Below are 15,775 nucleotides of genomic sequence, written 5' to 3' on the forward strand. Positions count from 1 at the left end.
TGATAAGTGCCAAGGCAGTTCAAAGGAGAAGTGAGTCTTTTCAACAAATGGTACCAGCACAAGTATCTATATGCAAAAAAATGCAATTCAATCCACAGCACATACCATTTACAAAAAGTAACTTGAAACAGAATATAGCCTAAGTGTAAATAAAATTATAAAACTTCCAGAAGAAGGCACAGAGGAAAATCTTAGTGTCTTTAAGTTAGATTTCTTACATAGGACATAAAAAGCACAAACTATACAAGATTGATAAGTTGGACTATACCAAAATTAAATGCCTTCCTCTTTTATAGACACTATTAAGACACTGTTAAGGAAAGGAAAAAGCAAGCCACAGGTTGGGAGAAAATATATTCAAAGCATACACTTGACAAAAGATTCAAAATATAAAATATAAAAACCTCTTACAACTCAATAATATGAATATAAACAACACAATTTTTAATGGGCAATAGATTCAAATAGGTTATGTACCAAAGAAGGTATACACACGGCAAATAAACCATGAAAAGACACTCAACATCATTAGTCATTAGGGAAATGCAAATAAAACCACAATGAGATATACCACTACACACGCATTAGAGTGGATAAGTTGAAACAACTGACAAAACCGAATTTTGGCAAGGATATGGAACCACCTGGAACTCAAAACTGATGGTGGAGATGCAAAGTGTAAAATCATTTTAGAAAACCGTTTGGCAGTATCTTATAGAGTTAAACACACACTTAGCATTTGACCCAGCAATTCTACTCCTAAGTACTTACCCAAGAGACAGGAAAATATATGTCCACGTAAATACTTGAATTTGAATCACCATAGGTGATTTATTCGTAACAATCACCAACTGGAACAATTCAAATGTCAATCTTTTGTGGATAAACAGACTGTAGTATGCACATATAATGAAATATTAATCAGCAATAAAAAGAAACCATCTACTGATACACTCGGTAATACGAGAATCTCAACACACTATGCTAGCTGAAATAAAGTCAGACACAAAAGATCGCATATTGTATGTTCATTTAAATGAAATTTTAGAGAATTTAAAACTACACTATTAAAAAGTAGATCAGTGGTTGCCAGGAGCTATGGGTGGTAGGAAGCAATTAACTGCAAAGGGGGATGAAAGACTTTTGGGGGTTATGTAAATGTCCTATACCATGATTATAACGGTGATTACATACTGTATACATACGTCAAAACTCATTAAAACTTTAAAATCGACTAATTTATAATTGAAATCATATCTCAATAAAGCTGATTTTTAAAATATATCAGAATGGAAGATTTGAAGTAGTAATTATGTGCTGATTACATGTTTGTTTACATAGAAACCCCAAGGGAACCTATCAAGAAGGTATTAAAATAAGTAAATAATATCCACATTATTGTTGACAATTCAACAAGATTATGCGACAAAAATATAAAACCTCAACATACCGTAATCAAGCTGAAAGTGGAACATAACAAAGAAATCCATGAGAAAAAACTTTCAAAAAAATATCTTTATAAATTTAAGGCTAGAATTTATATGACAAAAAAATTTTATAAATATTGATTTTTTTCATCAAACCAAATTTTAAATTCCTATGACAAGATACTGTCCTAGTAGTTAACTACGGCTGCTTAACAAATTACCCCCAAAACTTTGCTGGTTAAACCACAAATATTTATTATTTCACATAATTTCTCAGGATTAGGAATCTGGAATGGCTTGGCTCCATGATACTGGTTTGGGATTTCTCAAAAATTTGTAATCGAAGTGTTATCCAGGCTGTAGTTTCTGAAGACTCAACTGGAAGTGGAGGATCTGCTTCCAAGTTCATTCACGTGGATGTTTGGCAAAAGGCTCAGTTCCTCACCATATGAGTCCCTGCACAGGACTACTCATGACATGATTTCAGAACAAGCAAAACATATATGCACAAAACAGAGAGAACCCAATATGGAAGCCACAGTTGTTTTACAACCTACTCAGAATGACATCCCACCAGTTTTTCCATGGTCTATTTGTTGAAAGTGAACCAATAAGGGCAGCTCACACTCAAGGGGAAGAGATTACAAAAGGTCATGAATACCAGGAGGTAGGAATCATTGGGAGTCAACTCAGAGGCTGCCTACCAAAGACACCATTAAAAAATTTAAAAGAGAAGACATCAACAAGGAGAAAAGATTTGCAGTACATATAGCAAACAAAGAAACATTATCCAGAACACATAAAGAATTCCAAGAAAGCAAAAAGAGAAAGGCAAGCAACCAAAACGAAAAATAAGCAAATTAACAGAAGAGCCAAATATATCTGGCAAATATATATCTGCAAAGTTGCCTGACCTTACTAATAATCAGAAATAATGTGAAATAAAACAGAACATATCACATTATTTCATACCCATTATAATAGCAAAAATGTAAAAACCTATCAATACTTGGCAAGGATGTAGGGCCATTAAGTGTCCTATTTATTCAGATATGAGTAAAAGTCACACTGGGGAGCAGTGTTGCAATTTCTCACAGAGTTTACAATGGCTCAGCAATTCTAATCAAATACATAACCTAGTGAAACTCTTACATATATGTCTCAGACAACAGTCTTTTCCAGACAAGTAAAGAATGTTCACTGTAGCCTTATTTGTTTTTAAAAAATTCTAGAAACATCCTAAATACTCATCAATAGGGGAATGGACAAATAAATCAGTTGTACCAATGAATACTATATAACCAATACAATGAATAAATTAAATCTAAATATATCCACATATATAGATCACAAAAACAATACTGAATAAGAAAGCAAATCATAGAGAAATATCTGAAGCATATTCACATCCACTCAAATGTTTCTAATATGCACAAAGCACAGTTATGCTATTCATGATTCATGAATCATAAGGATACATTCTAAATCCATGATAGTAGTTGGCTCTGGTGAAAAATCAAAAGAGCATTATTTTAGTAATAAAATTTTAAGAAAAAAATTAAAACAATGTTTGTTAATTCTAGATGGTATTATATTATTCTTGGAATTTTCTGTATTTATTAAAATTTTCACAAAATATGCTACTTGAGCACCCAGGTACCTGACTACCTACATACTTAAATATGAGTAACACATACTTCTTTTTCTAAAGGAAATTACACCCTCACATCAATGAGCTCTTACTGAAATAAGAAGCACCTTAAAACTAGTGGCTTTAAAAGAACAATCACTTATGCTCCTGTATCAGAGCTCCATTGAAAATCTGCAGACTAAACCTGTATTTCCAAGGAAAATCTATTCTACTCCACAGTGAACTCAGGGCTAATTTAGGCATGTCCTGTTCGTGGACTTCTTATTAACATATCATCCCTTCCTAAAAAAACCTGGAAGACCTTTCAACATTGAGGTTTAGGTTTCTGAAAGTTATAAAAAGGTTCTTCAGATGGTAGTTAATACTGAATGTAGGTCAAAAATAGCCACTTTTTCATGATTAGACATTTCCAGAGGAAAATATATGAAAATAGTCATATTTCCCTTCCTCTTATTCAGCTTTAAATGAAGCAAAATTAAATTTATTTATTGTAAATTCCACTATGTTTCTAAGTAAATTATCATGCCAACGTAGTATAAACACAGTAAGGAGCAAATAAACATCACTCCACTAATTCTTGCTTCGCTATAAAAAGTTTAAAGTAAACCAACGAGAAAAACGTCTATAATAAAGAAAATAAAGAACACTAACACCTTACGTTTGTAGAGCTTGTCAGGTGGGAAGTTATTAATTTATTGACATTTTATAGATGAGGACTTGGGGTACAAAGAAGTTAAAGGAATTTTTGAGTGGAATTAAAGGAAACTTTTTAGTGGAAACACCAGGCCTTGGCTCAGGATGTTTTGACTTCTCTCCCAGGACTCTTTCCACAATATCAAGCTGCAACAACAGGTGAATATGCATTTCTCTCCCTGAGTCCAAGAAGATAATAGTAAAAGATGATGGCTGTCTGAACAAGTATGACTGAAGAGACCAGAGTCTCACTCCTCAGGTCTTTCTAGCTCCATCTCTCAGGTTCATAGTTTTCCAAAAGGCTTTGCTTAAGAGTTATTTTAATCTTCACATAATATTTTTACTTGACATTTATTTTTACCAAACTCATATTTCATCCACATCAATCTCTAATTTTTATTTAATCATCTTACTTCCAAAAATATTCATGTTATCATCTGCTGCTTTCCTACAGAGCCATGCTGTTTCTGTCATCTGGGAATATCCAATGTTTATTTCAGTATATCTTACAGTACTATGATTTCTAATAACTCAAAAGGAAAAAAATTAGTTGTAGTTATCTCATGAAACAGATAATTTTAAAGAAACTTTTTCTCACTTTTCCTTACAGTTGAAACTTCCAGTCCTGTGATGGTTAATTTCATGTGTCAACTTGACTGGACTGCATCATGCCCATATTATTTAATTAAACATTATTTCTGCGTATGTCTATGAGGGTGTTTCTGGATGAGATTAATATTTAAATTAGTAGACTGAGAAAAACAGGCTGCCCTTCCCAATGTGCGTGGGCCTCAGTGAATCCACTGAAGGCCTTGAATACAATAAAAGTCTGAGTAAGAAAAAGTTATCTCTGCCTGATTGTCTTTGATCTGGAACCTTGGTCTTCTCCTGCCTTCCAATTCAGACTGACTAGAATTTTCACCATCAGCCCTCCCGGTTCTCAGGTCTCCAGACTTGACTGGAACTCTTGGGTCTGGACTACTCAGCCTCCATAATCATGTGAGCCAACACCCTATTTTTTTAATTTATAAGTAAATTTATATATTTATTATACATACATGCACACACGTGTGTGCATTCATGTATGTGTGTGTATATACACACACATATATGAGAATTGGCTAACTAGATAGATATTTAGATAGACAAAGAAATAGAGAGAGAGGGAGAGAGAGATAGGGATAGATATGGAGCTGGAGATAGAGATAATCTCCTTTTTCTCTTGAGAATCCTAACAAGTTCCAAAACAGAATCCTGAAAAATTCCATATCTTACTTCTTGAGTAACCATTTAGCTAATACACTGGCCTATTAATTTACTTGCATAAGAATTTTGGTTTTTAATTAATTTACAAAATGGCAGAAGGCCAATTAAACAATTTGGTATTTAATAATATCAAATAATAGAATATTAGAACTAGAAAGAATTTAGAGGTTACCTAAATTCAACCCCTACATTGCACACATGAGAAAAAAAATTATAGAGGTTAAATGACTTACCTGCCATGGCCAAAGGTAGTTAGAGACAAAACTGGAAATCAAACACAAGTCTCCATATTGTATTTATTCAGTCTTCTTTCTACTGCATTACACTGTTGTTTTACAGTGTAATTAAAGTTTGACTTGAGGTCTCTGCAATTTTTCTCAAGGTCTCGCATTATGAACATATGAACACTAAATAATCATTAGTTGAATGTAGGGGTGTAATGGGCTCCCATGGAATAAAGTTCAACCATACACCCTATTAAGCAGCAGTGAGCCAGCAACACATAGCTACCAATCATTGATACTGAATGAATTACATTCACAAAGCAAAAACTTCCCAGGATAAAATTACAGATGATTATAAGTAAAGAACAGAATATATTTTACTGCCTCTACATTTACCTAACCTCAGAACATTTTTTCAAAATTTCTAAAGGACAAAGTTCTTCTTGTTGGGATAATTTCACAGTGAATCACAAGAGGAAATATTAAGAAATGTGATTAACTCCATTATTCAAAGTAAGAAGCAGAGACTTAGGATGGGTGACTGAGAGCCATGTACACAGGGCAAATACCCTAAAAGACACAACATTCAGAAACTGAGAAATATCAAGGAACTGTTCACATACTGCCACCAAAGGAAATTTAATGCTACTCATAGAGGGATTTGGATCTCAAGATATAACCCAGATTACCTAACACCAAGTGGATGCTGTCTACTTGAAACTCTAGATTCAAATACTATATAGTAGATCATTTACCCAGAATTTTCAGGACTTAACTTATTCAAGATTATCAGATGCCCTGAGTTTAGATATCCAACAATTTAAAAAACATGATCCCCTCTCCAACATCTTCTAGATGCATTCTCTTGATTTCCATTACATTAAATGAATTAAGAAATACATACACACATTCACATACACACATATATTTACATAATTACAATTCATCATCGCCACTGAAATTAAGACATCAGCACACATCCTGAATTGTACTTCAACTATTACCGTGAGGGGTTATCATTAAAAATTCTTTTACAACACTTCCTTCATTTCCATGCTTCTGATGTCTACTCTGAGTCAAAAGAGAAAAGAATATCCACATTCTTCTACATTGGCTTTAGAAAGTAGTCATTTTTTTCTACTGTAAATTTGTGTTCATCATGTGGTCTTCTTATCAAAGCATTAGCAATGACTGGTGATCAAAGAGAAATGGGACTTTTTTTCTAGGGGATAGAATTAAGCCCTCAATCTTACCACCTACACAGGCGCGCAGTGTGCTTGCACTCACGTTCCCCACCCCACCCATCTCTTTCTCTCCCTCCTTCCCTCCCTCCCTCCCCCACCCCTGTAATGCTCTAATTCCCTCCTGGGAATGCCAGGATGGAAGTATAGCTCAGTTAAGTTTCTACAGCTTTTCCTTTTAATAACTCAATCCAAACCTAACTGAATCATGGGGACCATAAATGAATTAAACTGAAAGAATTTGCTGAAGAAGTCAATTTTTTGACAATTCTAAATATAGGTACTGCTGAGCCCAGTAAAAATCCTTCATATTGTATAGTCTTCATTTTACATGGTCTGAAAGGGAGCACAAAGATAGAGTACCAGTAGAAAATAGTTGATCCAATATAATTTACAACATATTCTGATCAGGTGAGTGTGGCTATGGGACATACTAAGCATTGGGTCCAATTACATCCAAAAGTGAAAAACGGTCACAAATAATACCTAAGTGGATAATCCACAGATGAACTATAGAGAGCTAACTGTACTGATAATAATGTTGAGATGACTCATTGCTCCAGGTTAATAATCCCTGTATATAAGGGAATCATACATGTTGGGTACAACAAGAACAGTGACCATTCCATAAAAATGATTCCAACATTTTTAAAAAATCTATCTTCAGTATCCTACACTTAATCCTGTTCAACATATTTCCCCCCAACTATCAGTCAGCAGATGCCCTTCGGATCACACATACCAATCTATTTAAACTGGATGAGTAAGGCCATCCTTATGTGTAGGCAATTCCTTCCTGTAATACTTGCCCAAAAAAATGTTAAGTTTCTTTTTGTCTTACGTTAAAGTTCTTTGTCTTATGTTAAAGATTCTAGTTGGGACATATCAAACTGCTGTATTTATTTATTTTGATACTCAAAAATGATTTTACTTGCTACAGAGTGAAAGTATAATTTAAACATCTGCTGCTGAAACACCCATTTTTGATATAAGGCATGCCCATTAGCACAGTAATAAGTATTCCCAAGAATAAATACATAATGGATACTCTAAACATATTTGAACCACACACTGAAAAATGAGATTTTCTTTTATATCATAGATAAATGTATCATTTCCCTGGAATTTGTCAAAATTATTGGTTTCAAAGTAGGGAGTTTTTTTTTTTAATCTACTGGATTTAAGGTATTTGGACTTCATATAACAGAAGGGATTTAAATAGCTTTTGTGTGCTTTCTGCCATTCTGAAAATAAGGACTATAGGCACCTGCTTTTATACTGCTCCCCAAATGCTCCCAGGAAGCCACAGAAATCTAACCTACTTGATTTGTGTCTTCTCATTCAAAAATGTCCAAGCCTTCAACCAAAATTGAATGTACTTTACATCTGCAGTATCTAGAATGAATTAAATTTCATGTTCAACCCACAGCCCCCCCAAAAATGTTGAAGTTATGAAGGCATTATAAAATTATAATACCAGGCAAACTCTGGCAGCTCTGTAACCTCCCTTCCAGGTGGAATTCTTAAGTTAACAAAGCTAAGAGTACTTCCTCTTTACCTTGTTAAAGTTAACCAGACCCAAACCCTAGAGTCTACCACTTCATCTACAGCTCTGTTATTCATCTTTGAAAATCAGCAAGAGATAAAAGCTCCTTTCTAACACAATAAACAGCAAGCATACATTCTCTTCATTTCTTATTTTAAAAAACTGACATGAAAGCACATGTAGAATAGGAAATTCTGTACTCCATTTAAAAGAACTCTCTTCTACACACTAACCTGGAAAGTCTTTCTATCTTTCAACAGAAAAGTGATTTCACAGATGTGTCTAAATAAATAAAAGAAATTTTCAGTTGTCTGAAAAAAATTTCTCTCTAGTCAATGAACCAGAAACAATGACTGCTTGAAGAAACTTAGAGCTTTTTCAGTTTTGAAAGTTCTGTTAACTACTCCACTGAGCTCTGGTCTAAAATCAAAATCTTAAGTCTCGTCTCTTCCTGTCATATATTGTAGAGTCAAAAATACCCATAAAAGTGCTCTATTTTTTCTATGAAAGTACTAGAGTCATATGGGGTCCATATCTGCATTTAAATAGACCCTTTCTGTCTTAGCATTTTATTGTCATTTTAACTTTTATGTTAATTCACAGATTTAGGCTTTTTCTTATTATTACTGGCTTATATGTTCAGGTTTTTTATGAGCTTCATGTGGCATTTTTTATTTAATATAAATTAGTACTCCTCACCACAATCAATGTGTTTTCTACATGGACTTCTCCACCTCTGCTATCAAATAATCAAGTCAATAGGTATCAGCTTGAGAATCAGCCTCAGTCATCCCATACGCTACTCCCCTATTTGCTTGGTACTAATAGCTCCACTCTTCCTTACATTTTCCCCCAATTATACAGTGAGTACTGGTCTTTCTTCCTACTGTGTGGTTCTTGGTCACTGCCGAATGATTTAAAGATACCTTTTTGTCTACTTTCTCCTCAATCCTGAGTGATTCTAAATTTTTTTACCCCTTTTCTTGGTCCATCTCATCTTTGTTCCTCCATTTCCAAATTGAAGATATTTTGTTATTTTATATGATTTTAGATAATCCTGATGAGTAACGGTTACTTTTGTTCTTATAAAGATGAAGCTTTGTTTTAGCAAGTAGCAAAAAAATAAAAATTAAATTTTAGTAAGTTGAACAGATGTCTATATACACATATATGGCTTTTTCCAAGCCTTGGTCAATTAGTTGAGCTACAATCACCTATATTTCATAAAAAAAAATTTTAATATTTTTCCTAAAATAACCTTTCTTATGAGATTCAGCCTAAAAGGGGTGAATAAAACATATCTAGCACTACTCAGGACTTCGGGAAAAAAAAATTTAAAGGGACAGGTTTTTGGCTTTGTGGCAGCTACTACTTTCCTAAACCCTTAATAATCATTTCCCCAAAATGTGGCTCTCAGTCTGACATTCTAGGAGACAATGCCCAATTTAAATTTTAAACCCAAGGTTTATGCCAATCGTCATTGCTATTTTGAAAGACATAAACTTATTTAACTTCAATAATGTGGTAATTACAACATCATGTACAAAACATCCAATTTAAAACTAATTTAATGATCTTTTTCATCGATTTAGGATTTAAAATCCAGTGATACAAGTTTTACTTAATGCTTTTCTTAAGGCTTTGATTTCCACATTTGAGTTTTTATTCTCACCTTATTATTTTTTTAATATTTATTTATTTATTTGGCTGCGTCGAGTCTTCGTTGTGGCATGCGGGATTTTTCGCTGCGGCATGCGGGATCTTTCATTGTGGCATGCAGGATCTTCGTTGTGGCATGCAGGATCTTTTGTTGCAGTGCTCGTTGCAGTGCACGGGCTCTTCACTGAGGTGCGCAGCCTTCTCTCTAGTTGTGGCGTGCAGGTTTCCTCTTCTCTAGTTGTGGCGCAGGCTCCAGAGCACATGGGCTCTGTAGTTTTTGGCACGCAGGCTTAGTTGCCCCGCGGCATGTGGGATCTTAGTTCCCTGACCAGGGATCAAACCCACATCCCCTGCATTGGAAGGCGGATTCCTTACCACTGGACCACCAGAGAAGTCCCTTTATGCTTATCTTAAAACGAACCCTTTACACCACCATTGTCTGTTTTCTTGACTTAAGTCATTCTTTATCCTAAACCATACCCATGAGACACAAAGTTGTTTATGCATTTTACATAAATTTCACAGAGAGATCCAGTTTTCTCTATTTCTATTCTGGCACATCCTGGTATGCAGTCAATCTGCTTTATTTCAGGGATCAACCCATCCACAACCACCACCACACTACCAATACCACCACTACCACAACCACAAATGCTACCCTTGGATAGGAATAACTGACATTTTACCTCTCAAGTCATTGGGATGTTTCTACAGCAAATGGAAAATGGACCTTAATAGGACCACTCTTCAGATTATATGGCTGTGTCACTCCAGAGAAAAACTTTGCATATAGCTTACCCTCCTACACAACTGAACCATCAAATTAACTTAACAAAAGCCAATTGTTCTAAACCTTGGTATAGGCCATGCAAGAAATTCCTTTCTTTTCCATCTCTCTACTTTTTTTCTTTTTAATATCTTACTATCTTCCTCATCTCATGTCCTTTCACTTTCCCCTCTAGTCAGTCACATATCTCAACTTCTCCTAAGAGGGAGCTCTAATCACACACACACACTCATACACACACACACATATTGCCACCAATGTACCCTAGTGTTCCAAAATACCTTTTGTATAATGAAAATAGGTCAGACTTGTAAAAGAATACAAAATGAAAACAGCATCAGAAAGTTCTAATAATTTATGAAATTAGTAAAATAAAGGGAATACATTACAAAATACTGTCTTAGTATGAAAATTCTGTTACACTTGGCTGTTGGTTGACAGATTTTATTGAGCACTGATTCACGGGAAATGAGGGAGAGTAAAAAGTTTGATAAATATGAATTTTAAATCATTGATATTAAATTGTATGAAATCTTCGATAAAATATATAATGTCAAATTGTTAGCCTCTGATTCCACCTGTGCCTATACTCTCCAGTCTGACACACCCAATATGTATATTTTTAAATTTCATCTTTGCTATATGAATTATTAATGAAAAGTAACACAGAGATTCTGACCAAATGACAAAATATTTTTTTGCTACACATCTAGACAGGCAGGAAGAACATAAAGCTAACAGAAATAGTATAAGAGGGTGTTTCAGAAAATAAAGTCCACAAACCACCTGCATGAGAATCATTCACGGTGTTCATAAAAAACAAATAATCCTAAGTGCTACCTGAGACATAATGAAAAAGAATCTCTGAGTTAGGGCCTGGAAGTTAGCATTTTTTAAAGCTCAGGGCTGATTCTTAGGCACAATAAAGTTTGAGAACCACTGCTCTAAAAGACATCACCAAACTCCTTACCAAACCCAAAAGCAAGTTATCTTCCACCTTCCTACATTAAAAATCAATATGACTTTCCTGTTTTTCCTTTTCAAGTGCCAGATGATTCAAAATAAATTCTTCTTTTTCATTCAGTTTATCTAAATCACTGGTCCCAGACAATGTTAACTACATTTCATTTTCCAAAATATATAATCCAATTTGCTTTCTCTGACTCACTGATGTGCACATGTAGTGGAATCTACTTTACACTAAACTATGTGTACACAGATGTTTAGGTACTAAGCCTTAAGCCTGATTACTTCCTGAACTAGTATCTGAATGGGGAGATTTGCTGACTCCAGGCTTTTGAATATCAGTTGAAGAAAACATATGTTAACAATAAAATAACTGTAAAATGGAAAATAAATGCTATAAAATTAGACTATTCCATTATAGCCTCTGAATTTTATAACTGCTTAGAGATAATAATTATTTTAATTTCATAATGTCCCAGAAATATAACCAATGACTTCTGAAATCAACATTAACTTTCTATATACATAAGGCCAAAATGTTAAGGTGTAGCAATTAAACATTTAATGGCAGTTGCACTGTGGAGGATACAATATGAGGGAAATAAAGTACTCTTTGACAAACGTTCATTGTTTCATATCAACCTTGAGCAATTGCAAAACTCCCCTTCAAAATGCAATGTATCAAAGAAGTAGAATAAGATCAAGGCATTACTTTTAAAGTATCTTAGGTTTTCCTAAGAAAATATTAATAATCAACAGCTCACACAAGGAATGGACTATCTTAGTAGAGAATATGATTGAAAGAGAATAGGATCAATAGAACCTGAACACATCCTGCTAAGATTTTTATTAATTCCCGATGAGGATGAATTAGAAAGTAAGGCCAAAACAACTCTGCTGAAATTAATTTTAATTTGTATCATTTATTCCCCAATGTGACTTCCATCATTCTCAAATTAATTCTCTCACACATTTCTAAAGCACTGAATTACTATCCTCTAGACAGTATAGTCCGTTAGTTCGAATTGCTAGAAGTATTCTTAAGCTCAGAATGTATATATACTGGGTTGGCCAAAAAAACTCAAATGAACTTTCTGGCTGACCCAATATAGTAAGAGATTTTTTTTCATCTAAAAATCTTATTATTTTATAGATGTATGATTCACTGGCATTAGAAAGTTATAGATCATGAAATGATTTTTAGTAACAATTTCAAACATAAAACAAACTAAACATCATTTAGCACTCCAATTGTGTTAATCAATAAACAATTTAGTTTATGTCCCCATCATCCAATTTGGAGTAGCTGGAGTAGCTGGTGATCAGCAACACAAAATTTTAACAATTCTAAGATGTAATGCATAAATTATCTGTTGTGTTATTCTGGTTATAGATTCTGATAACTATTACTTTTCATAAATTTTAGGAACTTTTTGATAAGGGAATTCAGCCACAGAGTAAGTAATATCATCTATTGCCACAAACTGTAGTCATTTTAATAGTGGTCTCAAACTTACTTCAGAATCTTGCAAACTCAGAAATTAACCTAAACTTGCACACACAGAGATAATTCTCCAACAACCTAGCCAGATCAGTAAAGACCCCAACCTAATCCCAGGTATTCCTTTAAAAAAAATCACAAAATCAAAATAAAACTAAATAGTTATTTTTAATATAGCCTAACTTCTCTCATGGGTCACAAGAATTACAGATTTGGAGGAAGATAGTTAATTTTTTTTTTTTTTTTTTTTGCAGTACGCGGGCCTCTCACCATTGTGGCCTCTCCCGTTGTGGAGCACAGGCTCCGGACGCGCAGGCTCAGCGGCCATGGCTCACGGGCCCAGCTGCTCTGCGGCATGTGGGATCTTACCGGACTGGGGCACGAACCCATGTCCCCCTGCATCGGCAGGTGGACTCTCAACCACTGTGCCACCAGGGAAGCCCCGAAGATAGTTAATTCTGAATAAGGAAAATGGATATCTTCTTAGAACATGTGGGCACTGCCTGTTGGTACAATGACATTTCTAATTTGACTTATTGGCTAAAACATTTATTTCTCTTTATTTCTTCTTTCACTCACAGCTACTTCTCTGTCTTTTTAGTTAATAAAAGACAAAATGGAGGCAAGGCAGAACGCTGGTGTTATATCTAGATAGAAATCAAGCTCTCATATTTATGCATAAGGACTAGACTAAGCTATTGAGTTGAAGCTGAAGCAACCCCACTGCACAATATTCAACATGCAAAAGTAGTTGGTTTGCAACTAAGCTACCTCGGCACTTCACAATTAGCATTCACAGTCTATACATCAATGTGCTTTACAGAATGTTAAAAACCCTTTCACCTATAGAGTATCTATTAAAAATTATTTATAAAAACTAATATACCCTCAGTGAAACCTATACCAAAGGATCAGATGAATGACTGATCCCTTTCATCAGAGTTCAGCATGAATGAAGCACAATATTGTGCACTTTTTGTGGGTCAACATAGAAAATAGGAAGAAAACATTTCTTGTATTAGTAGGTTTAGGAGAGAGAAGTAGGTGGATGGTTATGAAAGAGATGGAATGGATAACTAATTTTTTTTATCATAAAATCAAATAGGAATAATGGTTTACCAAAGTGGTACAAAGTTTCTTTGGGTGATAATCTTGAATTATTTTTAATGGTCTTTATTTTGTAGAGCATCTTCATGTTCACAGCAAAACTGGGTGAAAGAGTTCCCATATAACCCACACCCCCACATAAATAACATACAGTCCCACTACCAACATCCCACTCCCGAATGGTACATTTGTCATAATCAATGAACCTACATTGACCAGTCATTATCACCCAAAGTCCATAGTTTATATTAGGGTTAATATACATTTTGTGCAATCTATAGGTTTTCACTAATGTATAATGTATAATGACATATATCCACCATTGTGAATAATGACATATATCTACCATTACAGTAAAATATAGAACAGTTTAACTACCCTAAAAATCCTCTGTGCTCTGGCTGCTCATTCCTCTCTATTCCTCAGCTTTTAGCAACCACTGATCCTTTTACTGTCTCCATAGTTTTGTCTTTTCCTGATTGTTACAGAGTTGGAATCATATACAGTTGACCCTTGAACAACACAGGTTTGAACTCTATGGGTTTGAACTGCTTGGGTTCTTCCATGTCTTTTTTGGCTTGATAGTTAATTTCCTTTTAGCACTAATTAAGATTCAATTCTATGGATATACCACAGTTTATTTATCCATTAAACTGCTGAAGGACATCTTGGTTGCTTCCAAATTTGAGGAAATAGCGATTAAAGCTGCTGCAAACGTGTGTGTAGGTTTTTGTGTGCATACAAGTTTTCAACTCATTTGAATTACACCAAGGTGTACAATTGCTGGATTGGATAGTAAAAGTATGTTTCATTGCTTTAATCTGAGTTACCTTGAGGTCTTTATATCTTCTTTGCTGAGGTTTCTATTCAGAACTCTTGCCCATTTTTTTTTTTTTTTTAATTTTTTTTTTTTTTTTGCGGTATGCGGGCCTCTCACTGTTGTGGCCTCCCCCGTTGCGGAGCACAGGCTCCGGACGCGCAGGCTCCGGACGCGCAGGCTCAGCGGCCATGGCTCACGGGCCCAGCCGCTCCGCGGCATATGGGATCCTCCCAGACCGGGGCACGAACCTGTATCCCCTGCATCGGCAGGCGGACTCTCAACCACTTGCGCCACCAGGGAGGCCCTCTTGCCCATTTTTTATCATATTTTTTTGCATATATGTTCATGAAAGATGTTGGTCTGTAGTTGTCTTGTAATATCTTTGTCTGGTTTTGGTATTATGGTAATGCTGGCTGCATAGAATGAGTTAGGAAGTATTTCCTCTGTTTCTATATTCTGAATGCTTCTGAACAATTCTTCTGAGCATCTATCTTCTGTAACTATTAAGTGAAACTCTGGAGGATTCTACTTCTAGCCAAGATGCAATAACAGGTACTAGATTTACTCTATAACCTGAAACAACCAAAAAACTAGACAAAATATGTGAAACAATGGTTTTGAAGACACTAGAAATCGGGCAAAAAAGGAGAGTGATCCCTAGAAGACAGAAAACAAAATAAGGTGAGTTCTTCAATTGATGGAATGTAATGCCTTCAGAGTTTCCAGTTAGCAGCAAAAGAAGGGGGAACCCAGGTGCTATGGTCTGAATGTTTGTGTTAACCCCAAAATTCATATGCCCAAAACCTAATGCCCAAGGTGATGGTACTAGAAGATAGGGCCTTTAGGAGGTGATTAGATAATGAGAACAGAGCCCTCATGAATGGAAT

Source organism: Mesoplodon densirostris, chromosome 1 (genome assembly GCF_025265405.1).
Source record: "Mesoplodon densirostris isolate mMesDen1 chromosome 1, mMesDen1 primary haplotype, whole genome shotgun sequence".
NCBI lineage: Eukaryota > Metazoa > Chordata > Mammalia > Artiodactyla > Ziphiidae > Mesoplodon > Mesoplodon densirostris.